The sequence below is a fragment of the Acinonyx jubatus genome, chromosome D1, assembly GCF_027475565.1.
Source record: "Acinonyx jubatus isolate Ajub_Pintada_27869175 chromosome D1, VMU_Ajub_asm_v1.0, whole genome shotgun sequence".
Lineage (NCBI taxonomy): Eukaryota > Metazoa > Chordata > Mammalia > Carnivora > Felidae > Acinonyx > Acinonyx jubatus.
This window is the reverse complement of record NC_069390.1, coordinates 43,141,952-43,157,611: the sequence shown is the minus strand read 5'-3', so window position 1 is coordinate 43,157,611 and position 15,660 is coordinate 43,141,952. Positions and strand designations below refer to the sequence as shown.

The 15,660-nt window shown below is 44.7% G+C and overlaps 1 long non-coding RNA gene across 1 annotated transcript; it reads left to right on the top strand.

The window, feature by feature from the left end:
• Positions 1–2,037: 2,037 nt before the first annotated feature.
• Positions 2,038–13,078, top strand: LOC113603499 (uncharacterized). Its single transcript, XR_003425101.2, has 5 exons — positions 2,038–2,083; positions 2,607–2,658; positions 10,296–10,368; positions 10,641–10,757; positions 12,506–13,078. It is a non-coding gene; the product is annotated as an uncharacterized LOC113603499 (long non-coding RNA).
• The last annotated feature ends 2,582 nt before the right edge of the window (positions 13,079–15,660 follow it).

The window sequence follows — 15,660 nt, the reverse complement described above, 5'->3', positions numbered from 1 at the left end:
AGCAAAAGGAAGGAGGGGCAGGAAGGCAGGGGCCAGTTAAGGGAACTTGGACCTCCAGGGATTCAGGGACTCCAACCACTCATAGTCCTGGGTGGTGAGAAATATGTTCAAAGAGGATTATTCGTGCAAGTATTTCCTTCCTAGAAAGACTCTAATTCGCCATGTTCTTTGTACAGGCGAATACGGAAAAGATACCCAGACATAATTCCAAATTTATCAAGTCCCAAGGTGGAATTGGAAGGGTTTTCTCTTTAATTCTAACTAAAATGGGGAACATTAAAGAAAATACCAGGAGTTCTGGGTGACTGAAGTTTGTTGGTCTTTATCGACCCATGGCTGGGGATGCAGAACAAGGAAGCAGGGTGTCTGTGGGTAACGAGAACAGCTGTCGGGGCAGAATCAAAATATACAAGTTCAGCGTGGCACAGATTGACTATGTGATCTTGGGCTGCACCCTGGCTTCTCTGAACTCCAGTTCCAGCCTTTATGAAGAAAGGAGACTAAGATGGGATACGTCTATTTGTTTTGACAATGAAAGGAAGTGGGATTACTAGGATGGAAAGGGCATGGGGGTATTCAATGAGCACATTCAACAAATGTTTCTCACATGAAAAGCCATTGCCTAGCTCACTCTCGAAGCGTTAACTCTTGACTGCTCTTTGTCAAAAATCCACTTGACGTGGCATAAGAAGGGTTAAGTTTGATTCAGCAATCCAACTGATTGTCCTCTTTTTTGCAAGCCTGTTTAGGGAATGAGGCCATTCTGCTGCCACCTTCCCAGTGGCATGATGCCCAGCTGCTTTTTGTAGGCAATGGTGTGAAAAAGATTTTAATAGCCAGTCATGCCCTAGAGTGGGCAGAGCTTATAATTTTCCATGACTTACTATGCTCAGCCCCAATTACTCTTGATTGAATATATATATTTTTAAATCACCTCATTAATAGTGGTGCTTGTGATTTCGCCTTCTATTTCTAACAGAAATCTACCATTTTTTCATGCGACGGTTTCCTAGCCGAGTAGGGAAAAGACAACCAGGATAAAAATTGATCCACTGAAAATAGTTTATGGAGAATATGGGCAGAAAATGTTTTCAAAACTAACGTCAGGGGCACCCCTGGGCCATTCTCTTCCTTTTTATTGAGTCGCTATCTCGCCCGTCTATCTTAGCCATTTTGTTCATCTTTCAGCCCATGAATTCCTTTATTGGTGCAAACTAGTGAGCCCAAGACCTGAAGGAAAAGAAATTAAGAGAGGTCATGGATATGAAGTGCCCACAGCACCGCATGTGAAACATGCAGCGGTCATTTCATTGGTGCTCAGACACAAGGATCTCCACTTGGGGCGTGAGCGGATAGGCCTTCTGCAAATTGCAGCATCGGTACAGTTTTCTGGACTTTAGCTCACTGTCTTTGCATTTACACATTCTCCACCTCTCCCCGAACTCAGCCGGGTCCCTTCTATGCTCCCCACGTGCTTCCCATAAAATCCTGCTCTCAAGAAAGGCTCTGATGGCTTTGTTCACAGTGAGGCGTCAAGGAAAGGTAATGTTCTGTCTGATCCCCGGGTGGGGAGGGGGTTGGAAACAGAGGTTTCCCTCTAGATGGCACATCCCATTGGAATTTCAAGCCCAGGAATTCACTTCTTGGAAAGGCAGACATCGTTTAAGGTTGGGATAGGAGTTAACCACACAATTTCACTGGTTACTGCAGATAGCCCTCACAGGCTGGGCCGGTCTCATCGGGAAGGAAGCAGCACGGAACAAGGCCAGCCCCCCAGGGCCACACAGCCTAGTAGCCTTGGCACCTAGTGAAATAATACATTCTTCTTCTAGGCCTTGGCCAAGTGAGATGCCTTTCTAGCACCCTTTGGATGCTGCTACAGTAGAGCTTTAGAAACATACCCCCGTTACAGGAAGCGTTCAACCAGGCCAAATCTCCTGGACTTTCTGGATTCTGCTTCAGCCTTGGCAAACCATTTTTAGTGGGGCTTTATGATGTAGCAATTCTATGTCATCAGTACTCCAAGGAAGATCAATGCCAGGAAACCAGCAGAATGAATCTGCCTTCCCAGCACTGCTCAGGTGTAAGTTTGCACAGTTTTAGGCTCAGTGTCCGTTTTCCCTGTGTCAATCCCTACACTTGTGGGCTCAAAGCCACTGGCAAGTGGGGTCTGATGTCACTCCTGCTGTTGAAGCAGATGCCTGTCTTGGGGGGCTCTTGATGGGAGACAGGAAGTGAACAGAGACCAGATTAGGGCTGGGTCTAGCTGGGAGGAGTGTGACATTTTGGGAAAAACACAGGCTGTGGGGTCAAGAGAATTGAGTTCAAATCTTCACTGCTCCTAACCCATGTGACTTGGACGAGCCTTTTGATCACCGTGGACCTCAGTTTTACTTGTCTGTGATGGAGGAATCATTATCTCTGTCTTGACTACCCCTGAAGTTTGCTTTGAGCATTGGATGAGATCCTGCCCTGATGCTACGATCAAGGGGGAACTGCCCCCTGGCCCTGAACATCAGCTTTCCAAAGGGGTTGTGGAGAGTCAGCTGACATCGCCCAAGGAGCAGGGAGGGGGTGAACGTGACTGGCTGCCCTTCTCTCTGCAGGCCTGTGGACCCTGGCAGAAAAGCATCCAGAGAACGTCTGCCCCGGCCCCAGGTGAGATTTGCAAAGATGAGACCCTCGGGCTGAGTGTAAGCCCAGATTGTGGAGGGGAAATTGATAGAAATTACAACTGACAGGTCACAGATTTAAACATTTATTGACTCCAGCTAACTATGCATACTTATTCCAGGGCTACATACACTTACTTTGATCTCACACACACACTCTCTCAACATGTCACAAACGCTTGGATGTTACACACACTTGGCCTGTTACACAAACACACCCATGCAGATGTTACACATAATTTCTCAGATGTCACCCACACTCACCCGGATGTCACAGACACCTGGTCACAGAGTAGACACTCTTATTCTGTTTGGCCTCAAGCTGTCTTCAGTGCTATTTGGTTACGTGAGACCAAGCCCACTTAAGCCTGCCTAGGCAAGGAGAGGATTGTGTGGAAAGATTAAATCTGTGTCACAGAACTCAGCAGGATCCCCTGAGGGAGTCAGAAGCCAGGGTGGGATTTTTTTTCGCTCTCTCTCTTTTTCATGGGGAGGATTGCCAGCATAGGCGCTGCTCTCTCTGCCTCTCTATGAGCTTTCGGTTCATCCTTCTCTTTCTCCTCCGACCTGCTTTCTCTCCTCTGCCCGCATTCAGGCCATCATGGCCATTCCTACAAGTTAACCCGCCTTTTATTATTTATTTGTTAATACCGTGATACAGTCCACTTGTCCCCATGGGCAGAGACTATTAATCTTTGGTCTTCCTTTGTAACTTTTAGTGTAAACTTTATGTGTTTTCCTTCATGAGGCAACACTTTTTATTGTAGAAAATAAAGAGAAAAAATGTAGCAAATCAGCAAAAAGAAAAAAGATTACCTATGGTTACACTCAACGATAACTTCCATGCAAATTGTACTTCTTTTCCTCTCATCTTCGTTTCTGTGTGGTGACTTTTAGAGTTGTGATCAAATGAAATAGTATAATTTAGAAATAATATTTTTACATCTTCTGTGGAAATGTGGTTGAAGGTATGTGTCTTTTTTTATGTTTATTTATTTATTTTGAGAGAGAGCAAGCACACGCAGGGGAGGGACAGAGAGAGAGAGAATCCCAAGCGGACTCCACACAGTCAGCATGGAACCCGGTGCAGGGCTTGAACTCACAGATCATGAGATCATGACCGAGTGGAAATCAAGAGTTGGGCACTTAACCCACTGAGCCACTCAGGGCCCCTGAAGATATCTTCCTTTAAGTACATACTCTTGCATTAGCCAGCCAAGGCTTTGGTGCCTTGAAATGGGCCTTGTTCACTTTGGTCTCAGAGAAGGACCCAAGGGTCTTTAAGCATCTCAGGTAAACTATATTGGACTATGTGGGGGCCAATGTCTCTGGCATCTTTCCTTAAGTCTTACTGATGCACCTGTACACCCAGGAACCCCATGGGCCTTCCTCTCCACAATATTTCTGATTTGAGCCATTCCTGTCTTCCTAACAAGGGGTTCAGGGCTGAGCATTCTCAGGGTACACTCTGTGGTTGTAGACCACATTTTGTAGATTTGCACCTTTTTTGTTTTCGGAAGAGAGACTCCATAGATTCTCAAAGGTATACATGATCAGGAAATTCACGAGCCCTTTGTCCACCATTAATGGCAGAGAGCATCCCAGCCTGCAGGCTCCTCTGTCCTTCTGGTTTCCAGCCAGCCCTGCCCATCCCCGGCCAGGGGGAGCAACCAGCAAAAGAAACCAATTTATCCCTCTTCCTCCAGTTTTTTTTTTTTTAACTTTTGTTTTCATTTTTGAGGTCTGATGCACATTATTCTAAACTGTTAAAAGGGGTGAGAACCTTCCCACACAGAAGAAAATGGAATTGGTATGCAAAGTAGACCCAGTCTTGAATAATTAATTCTGATTTGCATGTTCAGATGAGTCTGAGAGCTGCCCTGGCAGCCAGGAGGGAATTCAGATGCAGGAAGGTGGAGTTTGGCGCACCCAGTGAGGGAGATTCGGCTTCTCCAGGAACCTCTGCTGCCTTTCGCAAGTCAATTCTTTGGCCTACTGGAGTATGAAAACCCAGGGCAAGGGGGAATCGAGACCCAGGGAGGGGAAGTGTCTTGCCCAAACTCACACTGCAAGTTAGTGACAGGAAAATATTCCATAATGGTTAATAGCAGGGGCTTAGGGACTCTTGGGCTACCAAGATTCGAATCCCATCGCTTACCTGCTACGTGACCTTGTCAAGGTGTCTAACTCTCAAAGCTTTGGTTTCCTCATCTATAAAATGGGAGTAAATAATAGCACCCACCTCACAGGGTAGTTGCACGTGTTCAATTCAATGCGTCTGGTGGTTCTAAGCATGGAAGAATTGGTGCTTGCTCTTGTGGCCCTTAGTATAAAAATCTTTCTCTTCCTCCTCCTCCTCTTCCTTCTCATCTTGAATGGTGGAACTGTGATGAGAACCCAGATTTCTTTTATCAGCACCATTTATGTTTTGTGAGCCTTAGTTCCTGCTCCTGCTAAATACCCTGAGATACTGTTGCCAGGTACCAACACTGATAATAGTAATAATAGAACCATATACTCAGTGGGCACTCCTCCCCAGGCACTTTGCCAAGCACTTAACAGAGATTTAGGCTCCTAGGGGTGCTGACTCACAAGGGTCTGGGACTCTGATGTTGAGGATGGAGAGGAGGCCTTTGGGATGTCTGATGGGAGGGGGCTTTCTCAGAAGGTCTGATAGTCAGAGGCTATAGAGGCTGGAGCTTGACCAGAGCACACACCCTTCCTTCAGCCTAACTGCAGAGAGGGCTGCTCGATCATCCAAGGGCTCGGTGCCAGTCTGTCTGGCAGTCTGCAAGTCGGAGACCCACGGAAGCTCATTGAGGAGAATGGAAGCCACCGACAGACCCCGGGTATGCATCCTGAAAAGGAGCATGTGTCCTTACTGCTTCTACTCTCTGAATGGAGAAGAGGACCCACAGAGGAAGGGCTTGATGTTGGACAAGTGGGTGGAAACTCTAGAGACAGATTTTAGCTCTAGTTTCATTCTGTAGAAAAACTCTGTATAACGATAGAATGGACTTCATTGAGACATATCTGAAGACACTGATAGTTTTTCAATAAAGGCCCCTGGGATATTGCAAAGAGGTTGGACAAGATGAGGCTTAAGGTACAGAGATCCTTGGAAGTCTCTGGCCTAAGTCTCTCAGGCTAAGTGATGAGGCCCTCTTGCCTTCAGGAGGCACAGAACCAGGTTTTCTCCCTACACCTTATAAGATTCAGGAAAGTCCAGTCTCAGGGAGCTGAACTGCCCCCCTAGCCCTGATAAGACAAAATCAATCTTTTTTTCTGTATCATGAACCCTAAACTGGAGGGACCTTCACAGAAGTGACAGGCTTGGCCCCTTTGGACCACGGGGCTTATTCTCAGAGGGGGCATAACGTAAGGGAAAGAATACTGGGCTTTGAGTCAGACCGCCTCCACTCAAATCCCAACCCTACCACTCATGTTTTATAACTTTGGGCAGCTTTCTAAACCTCTCAGCCCCTCAGATTTCTTGGGGTCCTGTTACCCACTTGCTGCATCATGAATAGTAGAGATAATGCTTGTGTGGTGACTGGCACAGCATAGATGAATTCTGTAATATGTGCTTTATACATGCACATATTTACAAGGAGGTGGTTCAGACTAAATGAGAGAACACAGGGGAAAGCACAAATGTCACTTTCCTTTCCTCGAGCCCTTTAGGTGTGTCAAGGGGTTCTGTGTCCTCCGACGTGTCACTCCAAGTAAACTAATATCTTTCTTCAAGAAGTACCTATTTCTGTTGTTCCTCAAAGGGAGGCCAAACTGGGACCATGATGCTGACAGAGGATTTGGATAAACGCAAAGGGAAGAGAGCCCTCCAAACAGTGATGGCATTGCCTGTTGATTCATGTACGGGGACATTGTAAGCATCTGTTGTAAGACCTCATGTCTCCGGATGAAGTATTTAGAAGTAGAAAGAGAACCAAAAGAAGTGTCCCTGCCCTTTACGACCCAACTCCTCCCTGCCTCAATGTTCTCATCTCTAAAATAGGGGCAATAAATTCTGCTTCTTAGGATTTTGATCTCTATGAGATCAACTAGTGGAAATATCTAGCCTAATGCCTACTTGGCACTCAGTATATGCTTGTGAATCTGAACCTGGAGAGTTAAACTTTCGGGATGGCCAAGGGCTAACCTTTAACTATTCAAAGCCTTAAAAAAGTATTTAACTGCAGATCTTTGTATCTTTCTTCACCCGAGGAAACAGTACAATTTAACCTTGTCTTGGGGACTTGAAGTCGTTCATTAGGAACACCAACCAGTGCTCAGACATGCCCCTGGGAAAATGGGTGGGACTGTTTGCCCCCATGATGAATGGAGCCAGAACAAACTTCGACGTCATCGTGATTGGTGAGGTGTCTGTGAATAGTAGCTTTCTTTACAGTTTTAGTTGACTGCCTAGGCAGTAGTAGTAGAAGTTTGGGAACAGAACGTCCAGGAATTTTGTGAGTAAAATGAGTTTCCAAATGCCAGACAAGGGGTTCCCCATGGATAAAGTACATGGGTTTGTGACAGCTCTTTGGTCCAGCTCCCATCTAGATTGCTTTTCCCCTTGAAACTGGATGTGCTCTGGATGCACATAGTGTAAGTTATGACCTATTGTCCAAGTGGAAAACAAACTGCGGAGTCTTGCACTGCCTGGATACAGCTTGTCTCAGAAGCACAGGGGCAGCTGTGGCGAAGCGTTAGCTTCTTGAATTTTTATTTTAACCTCAGTAGTGTCAGAAGTTGTGCTTTTGTATCCATACCCATGTGCACAATTGTGTATGGCTGAAATACAGCTAGATTCAGAAGTTACTGTAATATGGTTGACTCACCTATGGCTGATACTCTTCCTTCTAGGATAAGGTTGTTTGGAAATCCCCAACCTGAAAATTGCTACGCGACTGTGCTTGTGAAATCAGGGGGTAACTCCATCTTCCATTAGCCTCTGGGAAGTCCCGTGCATCTGTAAATACAAAGCTCAGGCAGTCCTGGGTACGTGACAGCTTGACTTACAAATTCGGGTGAGAGTAGAAATGGGGGTAACAGATCTTTGAATCCAGAGTCACTGAATCCTGAGCCTTCCAAAGTCATGGCCCTTTGCTCTCGTGTTGCATCATTCTAATCCAGAGGAACGGTGTCTGGTTTTGAGATATTTCCTGCCCCACGGAGTGCTAGGATTCTCAGACACTGAGGCCTGGACATACAGAGGTACATGCGTCCGAGCACACACACAGGTGCACGCACACAGACCCTAGACAAAATCCAGCTGCCATAAGTGCAGTACATATTTATACACAAAGTCCCCAGATGTGTTTTCTTCATCTGGCTCCCTGTCTTTGCCTGGCTAACTTCTTATCTTCGAGTCCGGTTTAAGTTCCCCTTCTTCCATCCAGAAAGTCCTAATTTCTCTTAATTTGTCTTCTGTGCCTTTGCTATTTGCACCCAACATACTCTTCCCTTTTCCCATCTTAGCACTTGACGTGCTTTATTGTGATTGGATACTAATTGATGTGTAGAGTCCCCCACCAGACCATAGTTCTCTGAGTAAAGATGCCTTTGAAAGATGTTGTAACCACTGTAACTTCACATTGTCTAGTATAACAGATGCTTAATAAAAATCATTGAGTGGATACAAGGAATAGTCATAGAAACCCAAACAAACCCAGAAAATCATCCCAATATGTACATTCTCAAAGATGTGTGTACACAAATATGACATAGGCACAAACAAGTTTATGCACTGTTACACCTTCCTCCACTCCCCCCCCCCCCACATCCATGTGCATAAGGCAGACACACACTCCCCCAGGCACAGAGATGCAAACATACGGATCAGGCCCACCTGGGTACTATTATACACATACCCACCAGCCACACACACACACATACACACACACACGCACGCACCTCAAGGAAGATATTTTCTTTGCACTTGTATTCACAACCTGTGCATGCAAATTGGATTTTCGGAGCATTCTAATCCTTTGTTGACATTTATTAAGACAAAACAGAGGTGGGCAGACGCAGCCTTTTGGCTGGGCAGATGCATCTTTGCTGCGATGTAATGTCAGAAGCTGTTGATGCAGAATTAATGCTCACTTTTACGAGTTTATCTTATGTCATAGAGTTGAAAAAAACCTCGGTGTAAATATTCATCATACGGCTTAATTGGTTTGACGTACCGTAGCAACAAGCACGGCGCCAGACGCTTGCTATGGAGGCCTCCGCGTTGTTTCAAAGTCTTTATTATTATGACAGCAAAGTCTTGTTCATTAAAGTTTCACAATCCATTTTCATTAGGTTGAAGCTGAGTCTGTAAATGAACAGTTGCTCTGAAAAATCAAGCCCTCACAGTTCTCGCTGGGGAGGCAGCGCGTCTGTATTAATTATCAGGACGCTGGTGTCGATCGACGATGTTAATTGCACTGATGGCTCGTTATTTGGGGAATTGCCATGCATTTCATGCAGGGATAATAAAAATGAATTTTTAAACAAAGAGACTTAAAATAATATCGAATCTGCAGAGAATACCAACATCAAAGGCGTATCTCAAAGCTTTGAATTTTATCTTTGTGGTCCAAAATGTTAAAGAGGCGCCCGCAATGCAGTTGGTTCCAGTTTGCAGTGAAGGAAAACAAAACAAGAGTTAATTAACTGTTATTACAAACCTTTTCAACTTTAATTTGACTTTCAAATATTAGCATTTATCTATGAACTGTGCTTCTGGGTTTGACAAATTAGTTTTCACAGAACAAGTTTAATTAGGCGTCATTGTGCTTTTATGTCAGTTTTCAGAGCTCCAGACAATGAATGGATTAACTTATTAAAAGTCATCTGTTTAAAAGACTTTGTCGAATGGCAAATGGGTGGGCAAAGTTGCTTGGCTTTGCAGGGAGATGGGGAAAATGATATCGCTGGTTGGGTGTCGGGGGGGTTGTACATCAGATGAAAAGAGAATTGGCATCCCTACCAGCTGAAGCCTGCTTTCTGGGCACCTCCACCTTCTCGCCCCCTCGGGAACTGAGGGATCTGCGTCCATGTACCAACACAGAGCCTAGGAAAATTGAGTCGAAGAAAGCACTATCCCTATTGCAGAGGAAGGGAATGACACAGAGTCATTACCATAGAATTTAGGGTCTGTTCACATGGTAATCTGCAACTGATGATGCATTGTATTGCATGAGTCTCTAATTCAGAGGTCAGCAAACTTTTTCTGCAAAAGATGTACGGTTTCTGTCACCACTGTGCAACTCTGCCATTGTAGTCTGAAAACAGTCATAGACAATAGGTAAACAAATGGGAATTGCTATGTTCCAATAAAACTTCACGTACAAAAACAGGAGATGGGGGCCATCCTTGGCCTGGGGTTGTTGTTGCCGACACCTGCTACCTGCTACCTGCTGTAGCTGAATGTCATGTGTTGGTCTGGCTGCACCAACCAGAATACATTCAACAAAAGGGGGTCTCCTCTCTACCAATAAGAGCATTATATTTAAAACAGTATCCCTCACCCTGTCTCACTGTCTCTTTGCCAGGCTCTATTTTCTTCTTAGCATATGTATCATGTGGTGTATTATGTATTTAATCTGTATTTTGTTTGTATCTCCCAACCAGAGCATAAGCTCCAAGAAAGCAGGGCCTTGGTCCGTGGTGATTTCTGTACTGACACAGCATCTGCACAGAACAGGTACCCAGTAATTCATCAGATATCTATGTGCCAGGCACTGGGAGGGGAGGTAATGTTTGCCCTGGAGATGCTCACCATCCAGTCCAGCTATACCATAAGTACCGTAAGTGGTCACAGAAGAGTGTACTAAAAGGTAGAACAGGCAATGACCTTGAACGCCAAGTTGAGGATGTCGGTTGTTATTCCATGGGTGATGGAGTTGCCATGGGGGCCTCCCAGACAGGGGAGGAGGAGGACTGGATATGCATAAATATCTCTGCTTATTTCCCCAGGGTCTATAAGAGGCCAAGAGAAGGTGTTCTTATCCACCAGGGATCTGGGTAGCTCTCCTCTTCCCAGCGTGGCCTGTTGGGGCAGAGCAAGCTGTGTCCCTGAAGATTGCCCTCCAGGTATGTTCACTGTAGCCACCCCAGGATTATACACACAGAGGCAAGAAGCCAGCATGCATTACTGAAGAAGGTACTCCCTTAGGTGCTGGGCCTGCAGCTACACAAACCCAAGGAGAGCACCTTCTTATATGTTGCCCTTCGGGCTTCTTGCCTGCCTTGGCCTAGTCCCAGCCTGGGGAGGCAGCTGGTCCAGAAGGAGAATGGACTAAGTGGCCAGGACTTTTGGCATCTGTTCAGAATGGAGAAGTAGAGGTATAGAAGGGAACCTGGACTTCCCTGAGTTTGAACCGTGGAAAGAATAGTAGGGCCAGGCAGTGGGGCTCTTAAGGAAGGAGAAAGGAAAGGAGATGGATTTCAGGGGCCCGGGGCCATCGCTGCTCCCCCACCTCTAGATTCTTCTTCTCCAGCTTCCCACTTCTGGGCTTAGTGCCCTTGAGTCCCTGCTGTAGATTCAGCCTGCCTATGCATCAAGACCAGAGGCACACTGGGCAGGCAGGACTGAAACGGCTTTGGTTCACCTCTACTGGGTAGACATGATAAGCTTCTGTGGGCTGTACATGGTGCTCCCTCTGGAGCTCTCTACAAAGCTTCTGTCTGCTCTTTCACTCAGTTCCCCTCCCCTGGGGTTGTCTGTGCTCAGAGCTTGGCTTTGGCTCAGATGGAGGTCTACCCTTGACTCCCTTGGGACGGGCCATCATCCTTGGGTCATCACCCCAGAGGATGGTTGCCCACCTGCCTGACCCTGTATGCTGGGTTCCCCTCCCCAGGGCCTTATTTCCCTGTAGGAGTTGTCCTGCTTATGGGCTCCTTTAATGTCTGGACACTTCTGAGTCATTCAGACCCTGAATCTTACCAGCCTTAGAGGCCAGTCCCCGGACATGTCCAAGATTAATCCACAGTTCTCTGCAGAACTCACCAGCTCTAGGAGGTTACTATTAGTGTTACACTCTGGTGTTATACTCTGGGCAAGAGAATTATAGTTTGGCCATTACACAACAGGGAAAGGGGGACATCAGACAGTATCTTACGGATGGAAAGACAATAACAAAACTATGGTCGGGCAGTTGTTAACTGTGCTCCAGACAAGGAGGATGGTTTTCCTTCGGAATCCCAATGTTTAACATTGCTTCAGATACATCTCTTATTGCCATTACCCAAGAGGTACCTCAGTGAGAAGAAAAACAAAATATTATCATTTTGTCCTTATGGCAATCTTTTGAAGATAAAATTATCATTCCCATTTCACAGATGTGAAAACTTTGGTTTGGAGAGATGAGACAACTTGGATTAAAGAGCCAGAAGCTTGTCAGTCTGATCCCAAGACCATGCTCGGCCATGGCTTTCCATGCTGACCATACTCTGAAATGCATGCCCGGGGCGGGCGGATTTGAGCCCAAGGCCCTCTAAGGGAGCCAAGAACATTGGGCACCCTCTTTTTTTACCTTATCATTCCCTGGAAAGACAACGATGGCTGGGTGCATACATGCAAATGACATCCAGCTTCTCACTGCCAGATCCCTGAGCACAAGCACTTGTTGTTCATTTCTATAAATGTTAACGTATCAGGATGTATTTTGACACACTACTAAGATAAGTGCTAGAACTGACAATAATAATGTATAATTTATGTCTCTCATATTACCTTCACATCACTGTGCTTACATTATTACATAAATTAGTTTAATGTATCTGACATTCATCAGATAATTTAAGCATTTGTTCTTTTGTCTCTGTCTCCTGCTTGCAAGCTTCTAGGCTGGAGATCATGGCACCATCGTGGCACTGATTTGCGGGAATGCTGGCAAAGTTATGGAAGACTTTTTGACATTCATGGAGGAGATTTACTTTTTGTGCGAGCAATGCCATAGGGTACAGACAGCCACGGAAGAAGCACTCACTTCTGAGGTAGCTGTAAAAATGGCCACGATTCTTCCCATCCCAGTATGTACGCACCCATGCAATGTGACGTTGGAGGTTCTTCCATGCAAAGGTGAAGTCTGTTTCTCTACCATTTGAATCTGGGATTGGCCATGTGTCTGGCTTTGGCCACACTGGCATTAACAAACTTGTGCACGGTGACTTGCCCTCTTACTACTTTTGGAAATATGCACTTACTCTCATGTGTGTGAGCCCCAAACAGCCTGTGAGAAGATGAGACCAGTGGCCCAGTTACATTCTTTGCCCCTACTGATATACAGCCAATTGCCAGACATGTGAGTGAGGCCACTCACTGCTCGTGTGGATGAGCCCCATGGGTCCCTGGAAGAACCATCCAGCAGATCCCAGCCTAAGTGGTGACCCATGGAATTTTGAGCTAAATGAATGGCTGCTTTTTAAAGATGATATGTTTGTGGTGATACATTACACAACAAAAAATGACAGATAGAAGGCTGAAGTTGACTTATAGGGGAGTCCTACCCACAGTTGTTGGAGAAAAGGAGGTATTTCTCGAGTTCCTGCTGTACCTCCAGCCTGGGCCAGGCACTTATGTATATATTATCTCCTTTGGTCCTCACACTGGGTATATTATTTCCATTGTGAAGTTGGCTTTGTTATCATCCACATTTTATAGTCCAGGAGACTTGAGATTCGGAATATTTAGTTTGCTTTCCCAAGATCATAAACCCAATGAGTAGTAAAGCCTGGATTCCAACTCAGATGTGTCTGCACGAACATCCTAACCGTGAACATTTATTGGGATCTTTAGAAGGAAGAGAAAAGCTTGTAGCAATTAATTCTGAATTTGCATTTTTGCCCTGGCGAGGGACATCCATACGACAACTCCAAGTGTTTGATATGATGATGGTCCAAGGAACATCAGTACAGTGCTGCCATTTGCAAGGCCTCCTTACTTGTATTATCTCGTTAATTAATTAATCTGGGCCTTGTGGAATCAGTATTGATGTCTTTTTTTTTTTTTCCAGAATAGGCAAGTAGATTTAGAGAGGTTAAGGAATTTGCCACAAATAATCAGAGGACCCAAGACATGAACTTAGAACTCCTAAATCCAAACCCTATGCCTGCTCTCCTAAGCCAAGCCATCTCTCTTTCTAGTTTTTCTCAGGGAAACTCAGGCTGGATGCTTTACCCTCCAATGACCTTGCCATTGACAGAAATGAAGAGAATAGATTCAGAGATATCACCTGAGCACAGGTCTCTGCACTAGGCTCTGGAAGGTTGCAGACACAAATATGGTTTAGGTCTTGTCCCCTGCTCTCCAGCTGGGGAGACAGCACTCCACAGTATGTAATATCCGGGTCTGTGTAGTGCTATCGTGTGGTGGAGTATCATCACATGATATGGTATATTGATGCCTTCTTTTCAAGTGATGCTAACACATGTCCACTTAAATAAATCAACATATCCATTTTCACAGTCACGGCCTGTGACCCTTGGGTGCCCCATGGGGCCCCTCCAAAGTGCATCGCTCTGTTTTCATGTTCTCAAGTGTTAGGAAGCAGTCAAAGATTTAAAACAGAAATGTCCAGTATTGGTAAAGGTCTGGAGAAGCTGGTAGAATTGGCAAATTGATATACATTTTTCTGGGGGGGCAATTTGGATTAGGTAACAAAACATTCATATATTTGACCCTCAGATTCTGGGAATTTATTCTAAGGAAATTACCAACCATAAAGATATGCAAAGATTTAGCTATCATATTTTTATGATGATAACATTTAATTGGAAAGAACCTAAATATACAATAACAGTTATTGGTTAAATGAAATATAATACATCCACACACTGCACTATTAACCGGTAAGTTCAAATGATGTAGTAGATGAATAACATGAGATATCGTGGAGGAAAAGGCAGATAATAAAATAGATTGTATTGCAGTGTGGATTCACCATGTAAACAAAGTTATACGGAAAACTTCTGCAAGGTTATACAGTCACTCTCCTTATCCACAGTTTCCCTTCCCATGGGTGTCAGTTACCTGTGGTCCATCTTGGTCTGGAAGCAGATGATCCTCCTTCTCACCCATAGTCGGAATGTCAATAGTCACCTAATGCTATGTCATAATGCCTACGTCATTCACCTCAATCACGTAGGCATTTTATCCTCTCATAGCTTCATAAGAAGGGTAGGAACAATACAATAAGATATGTTGAGAAAGGGACCATGTTCACATAACTTATTACAGTATATTATTGTGATTGTTCTATTTTATTATTTATTTACTTTTGTGAATCTCTGACTGTGCCTACTTTATAAATTAAACATTATCTGGGGCGCCTGGGTGGCTCAGTCGGTTAAGCGTCCAACTTCAGCTCAGATCATGATCTCACAGTTCGTGAGTTCGAGCCCTGCATCGGGTTCTGTGCTGACAACTCAGAGCCTGGAGCCTGCTTCAGATTCTCTGCCTCCCTCTCTCTCTGCCCCTCCACCCCCCATTCTCTGTCTCTTTCTCTCTCTCAAAAATAAATAAACATTAAAAAACATTATCGTAAGTAGGTATGTATACATAGTAAGTATGTATGTATGTATCGTATATAAGTATATATAGGGTTTGGTACTGTCTGTGGTTTCAGTGCATCTACTGTGGGTCTTAGAGTACAAATAAAGGAATTTCTATATCCTAAAGTATTAACAATGTCTATTTCTGGGGGATAGATTATGAAATTAGGAGTATTTCTTATTTTTTCTGTATGTTTATTTGTATTTTTTACATCTTCTTCATTGGTGGCTTAAGGCTTTTGTGGTGAAAAAAATAGAATAAAAGTCTTAATAAAGAGCATTCAGAAGTGTAAATAAAATTTTCACAGCATCTGTTTGCCAAAACCTGGAAATCTGAGCAGCACCCATGTGCTGGCTTTGAATTTGATAGACAAGAAGATGCACAATTTAAGAAGTGAGGGATGAGAGAAATGCCATCAGATTTGGGTACCAATATCCCATT